Below are 6,191 nucleotides of genomic sequence, written 5' to 3'. Positions count from 1 at the left end.
CCCTAATAGCAAAGCACACATCCCTTCCAACTACCTCCCAAGATTTCTTAAAAAATCCAGAAGTGTAACCATCGGGTCCAGAAGCCTTATTGCTATCAATATCAAACATTGCCTCCTTAATTTCCTCATCAGACACACTCCTAATCATTTCATCAGCTTCCTCTTTATTGAGTTTATTCTTAAAGATATCCTTCATTAAGGCTTCCACTTGCACAGATTTCCCAAGGAAATTCTCAAAATGTGTCATAAATTGAGTTGCCACCTCATTACCTTCAAATCTATTTCCCATATCATCACAAATGATTTCAATTTTACTTTTATTTCTTTTAGCTTTCAACGTACTGTGAAAGAAAGCTGTATTACTATCACCCTCTCTAAGCCACTTTACCTTCACTTTTTGTTGTAAAAGATTGAGCTCATCCTTAGCAGCCACCATGAACTCATTTTATTAATAAGATCAATCAAATAAGGTTATAATGTATTTTGTCTTAATAAGCTAGAAGTTAGAGTTTAACTCCAAGTTTAATAAGAAAATTGAATCTATATAACAATTAAAAAAGCTAATATTTTAATAAATAAATTAAAAGGACACGTCTTGATCAAGGATTATACCACGGGTCGTTTCAAGAACATCTCAATCATGTTTTAGTTTATTGTTAGATGGTAAAAAATAGGGATTGTCCGATTTGTGTCCTAAAATCAATATTTTCAAATCGTCCAGTCCGACCGATCGGGCCGTGTTTTAGGCTAAAATGCAAGTAAGTGTGAATAAAGGGGTGTTAGGAAATGTGATTTCAAAATGTATTTTGGGAAAATATGTCCTCGTCTGCTTTTAAAAAGAGTTAGTTACAGTTTTGGTCTCTGTCATAGGTCAAAAATTATCGTTTTTATCCTTAGATTTCATAAATTACCGTTTTAGTCCAAATAAGTTTATCCTGCCAACAGTTTTGGTCCAAATTCTAAAAAAACGTTAAGTATAAGGTCATGCGATATGCACATGATGGATAATTTGATCTTTATATACTATAAAGACCAAAGGCGTAATTAACTTTAAAAAATATATATATAATTATTAATATTAATTAATAATATACCATTATCAATTTATCATCCTTTTTTTTATCATTATCAACAAACATAATCTTTATCATAATCAACCTGATTATGTGTGTATTAACCGACGTCGAAGTACCGATCAAAAATAAATACCTAAATACCTTATACTAGATAGGGTAAGTGGGTATCGTTCCCACGAGGAGCGTCTGTGGTTATAGCCAAGTTGTACAGTCACGATTGATTTTAAAGATAATACTAAAACTGAATTGATTAACTAAAATGACGACGAAATTTAATTAACTAAACTTATACTAATCAAACTAAGCAATAATAAAATAAAACTTGTAGACAGTAATAAAAAGGCGCATCCCTCCCGGTTCCTGGATCCTTGAAATAACTAGTTTATCAAACCCAATGAAGTATTTGTTTCAAATCACATAGACATAATTTGTTAAGTTGAAATAAACTATTTTCGGCACAACCTATGTTTACCACACAACTTGTCTTAATCCCTAATCAAGTTGGACTCGGCAAAAATTGTTGACTCGCAATAGATTGTCTTACGATAATCAAATAACAACTTAAATAAACAAATGTTCAAGTACTTGCATAAATCACCAACGAATAATTAATGTTCATACAAATAAACAAAAGGTTTGCTAAACATAGTTAAACAAGAATCATTCACCGGGAAAGATAACGAGAAGTTTAGCCGGACATCTCCATCTTCAAATCTTCAATGGTTGATAGAGAAAATCTTTGATGCATGAATGGAATGATGGTTGGAATGATTATGAATGATGTGGGTGTTATGGGGATGTTGCAAGGGTTTAGATCTGATAAAAATACCCTAGAAACAGCTTAGAAGTCGTCTGGAATATGTGTGTTCCGACCCTAGAGTTTTAGAGGGGTATTTATAGGTTTTCGGATAAACCCAAGTTGAACCGACCTTGGGAGCGGCGCTGGCAGAAGTCCCAGCGGCGCTCATGAGGTTCCAGCGGCGCTGGTATGCTTTAGGATCACTCCAGCGGCGCTGGTGAGCTTCAGGATGACTTCCAGCGGCGCTAGAGAGAAATGAGCGGCACTGGAGGCTTTAGGTTCAACACGAAAGTTGTAGATCTTTCCTTTCCGTGGATAACTTACTTGTCCGAAAAGGAGTCCGTATGAAGAAGTTATGCCCAAAATACTAACACATGGTCATAGGCTTCATGTTAACACAAGTTCCTTCATCTTAAGTTTTAAATATCGACCCGAATGTTCATCGAACCATCATTATCTTCCTTTAAGTCCTTTATCACCATTACTTGACGTTTTCCTTCATGCCACAAGCAATGAATGCTTAAATCACATATATATGTCATTAAGTATCATAAGTTCATTCAAATGACTATAAAATGGCTAAAACTAGTGCGTAAAAGTCTATATAATTATCGCTCATCAAATACCCCCACATTTAAGTTTTTGCTTGTCCTCAAGCAAATTGTCCAAAAGAAAAATACAAACATTAAAATAATGAGCGGACAACTTAAGTGACAAAACTCTTCTACCTTTCAAAGCATTCAAAGACTAGTCATGCAAATTGTTTTTGAGAAAGCTTTAGACTAAATCGGTAAGCTATAGCCAGAGGTAAGATAATTGGTCAATCAAAACTAAAAGATAACTTTTTATTTGTGTGAATACCTCTAAAACAGTTCTATACTTCCACATGTCTTACAACTCAATCTTACTACTTCTGGCTGACTAGTTAAGCACTTAAATTAAAGGTTTGCATAGCAATTAGAACTACTAGCAACTAGCAAGGCATTCATATTTCATAGTGTATGTACTTGTGAGTAACTACTTAGATATACTCCTACACTACAGTCATGCTCGCTAACTACGTACTAAAGCAGTCATACAATATTATCATCTTTAATAGTTGAGACAGCGGTGACAGGTCGGTGGTTCCCCACGCACAGAGCGACATAACTCAACTAATGGTTTGCATCAAGACAGCGGTGACAGGTCGGTGGTTCCCCACGCGCAGAACGACATAACTTGATACGTTTAAATTTTACTCGTTAATAGTTCTTTGAACTTATTTAATCTACTGATTGCCTTGCTTAAAGATACTACATTTTTTATGCAATAGACATTATCAGAGACCCCATATGACTCATACTCCTACTCGCATGCAACTAGTTCACATTAAATAGTGTAAGAATTAAGGCGAACCATACATCTAAACTAGTTCCTACACAAGCACATATAATTAAGTCCAATTAATATACCTATGCTAATGACTAGAAAGCTCTAATTGCTAGGCATGTTAAAGTTCGGTTAAGTGTGCTATAGCAAACATAATCGTATATAGTTTTAGTTTAAGCTCTAATCCAGTTGGAAGCATGAACAGCCACAAATCTATAGTTAAGCTAACAATTCTAACTAACCGTTCATCTACCAAAGCTAATATTGCTTAATTATCATCATCTTTTGTCTACTAGCAAAGCTTATATCTCAAAAATGATTTTTGACACCAGAAAATTTTTAAACTTTTGCATTTGCATTAAACACTAGGTTTTCCTATTCCATCCCCCCACAATTAAGTTGTACAACGCCCTCGTTGTACTAGACAATAAAAACAAAGGGGAAATAGGAAAAACATAAATGAAAAGATAAGGAACAGCGAAACTTCCCGGGTATAAACATTTGGAGATGGCAAATGCTCGGTTGAGTGTGAAAGAACCTCTTGAAAGCTTGAGTCAACACCATTGATGGCGATACAAAAAACCCTAAATCTGCTAACCTAGCCCCAGCAGCGTTGGTGATGTACCCAGCGGCACTGGGAAATCTCCTGAAGGTGCCAACGGCGCTGGCAATGATCGAGCGGCGTTGGCAGGTCTCCTGTAGGATCCAGCAGCGCTGGCTGCTCCGCTTTGTTCATGTTTCCTTGTTTCAGCTCTAGATCTTCCTAAATAAATCTCCCGAACTTCAACCTTGAACTACATATAGCTAAATCGACTCAAATCCCTCCCCAACTTTGAACTTTTCAAAGAAATGATCAAAGTTGGTTGCCACACGATGAACAAAGTATTCATTTATGACATGGCTCTAAAAATAAAAAGACTCGAAACAACTAAAATAATGGGTTGCCTCCCATTTAGCGCTTAGTTTAACGTCATCAGCCCGACGATACCTGGTTGGAACTTAATTGAAAATTTCGGATGGCACAAAGTGTACCACCTCCATGGTCATGGCTGCACCTTTCTCCAACTCGTAACACAACTTCAATCGTTAGCCGTTGACCATAAATGGCTCGCCACCATCCAAATTCTTGATTTCCACCACACCATGAGGTGTAACTTTGGTGACAACAAACGACCCTGTCCATTTACTTTTGAGCTTACCTGCAAACAACTTAAGACGAGAATTAAATAACCATACATTTTAACCTACCTGAAATGACTTCCTCACTATATGTCGGTCATAAAAAGCCTTGGTTTTATCCTTGTAAATCTTGGAGCTTTCATAAGCTTCTCGTGTCATCTCCTCCAACTCTGATAGTTGCAATTTCTTTGCTAATCCAGCTTCATCCAAGTCCATGTTTACCTGTCTAATAGCCCATTCTGCACGATGCTCAAGTTCAGCAGGTATGTTGGTGCAGTTTCCGTGCACATATTATTGTCCGCTGCAATGCAATTCAGGAGATGGACTATAGGATTTTCACATGTACTACATCTCATATTTGTGTATAAGATATTGTGTATGAGACATTATCTATACTACATTGTGTATGAGATGATGTCTATACTACATTAATCTATATGAGATGATGTCTATAAGACGATGCTATAAGAGGCTGATATATACGTGACATTAGCTGTATGTGATGATATTTATACTACATTAATCTCTATGAGATGATAGTGTAGTATGCGTCCTGGAAGCCCAAGTCCAGCCCATATATTATGTGTCAGTTATATATATGTTTTATAGCTCTAGGGTTTCCGTTTAATGGTTTTAGACTAGTCAGAAAGCTATTCACTGGAACGGGGTAGAGATCTATACCCCGTCCCACCATGATGTATACTCATTTGGTGTTTGTAATCATATGATTAATGATAATATATGAGTTTTACATCTTGTTTTTATCTCCTGTTCGTATACATTTGTTTATATATGTGTGTGAATGTTAAAAGCCTCAAGAACGGATTCAGATGGATTCCGCACACTTGGATTCGAACAGATCTCGATGTTAATGGGTCAATGAGACCTAACAGTGGTATTAGAGCTAGAGAGGCTTTATGTCTCAAGATTCGAGATCTGAAAATTGTGATTTCATAGAGGTATACCCAGATTCTTGTTTGATCGGTTTGAACAGAATTAGGGTTTAGGAGGCTGCAGGATTCGATGAAGAAGAAGATTTGATTTGCGATGTAATCTTGTCTATACGTAGTTGAACTTTAATCACGTATAAACCATTGAAAAGATCTATACATTGTTGATCCTTAGAAGCTCTATGCGTGATTGAACTGTGACTAGATTATGCGTGATTACTTTGAGTAGGTATGTGTGAGTATCCATTAACCTTTCCTATAAGACATTAAACCTTATCCTATAAGACATTAAACCTTATCCTATAAGACATTAAACCTCTCCTATAAGACATTAAATCTTCTCCTATAAGATTTTATCCTATAAGACATTAAACCTTTTCCTATAAGACATTAGCTATTACTTCGTTCCTATCTTTCCTACAAGACATTATCCTATAAGACATTACCTATAAACCCTCCCTATAAGACCTTGTTCCTATACAACCTTAATTTCCCTACACGTTCTTATACTACCATATCATATACTATATTCACACATACAGGGGTTTCAAAATGTTAACCGAATTTAACCTAAGGCGTTTTAAGTTCATATGAACTTACTAATGAGATAGGTTTTATTTATGAACCTGTTTGAAAGAAAGATGAAGAATGGGAGATAGCTCAAACCGAAGACAAATGATGGGATACTATTCAGAGTTTTTGCAGAGAAATTGGGGGGATAAAACCCAGATGTTAGATTTATGAGCAAAACTTTGAAATACTAGAGATTAATTAGTGATCAAAGTGTTATTCTGCTTAGTTGAGATTAACTGTTGACAG

This window comes from Erigeron canadensis, chromosome 5 (genome assembly GCF_010389155.1).
Source record: "Erigeron canadensis isolate Cc75 chromosome 5, C_canadensis_v1, whole genome shotgun sequence".
Taxonomy (NCBI): Eukaryota; Viridiplantae; Streptophyta; class Magnoliopsida; order Asterales; family Asteraceae; genus Erigeron; species Erigeron canadensis.
The sequence above is the reverse complement of the archived record's forward strand: the minus strand, read 5'-3'. Positions refer to the sequence as shown.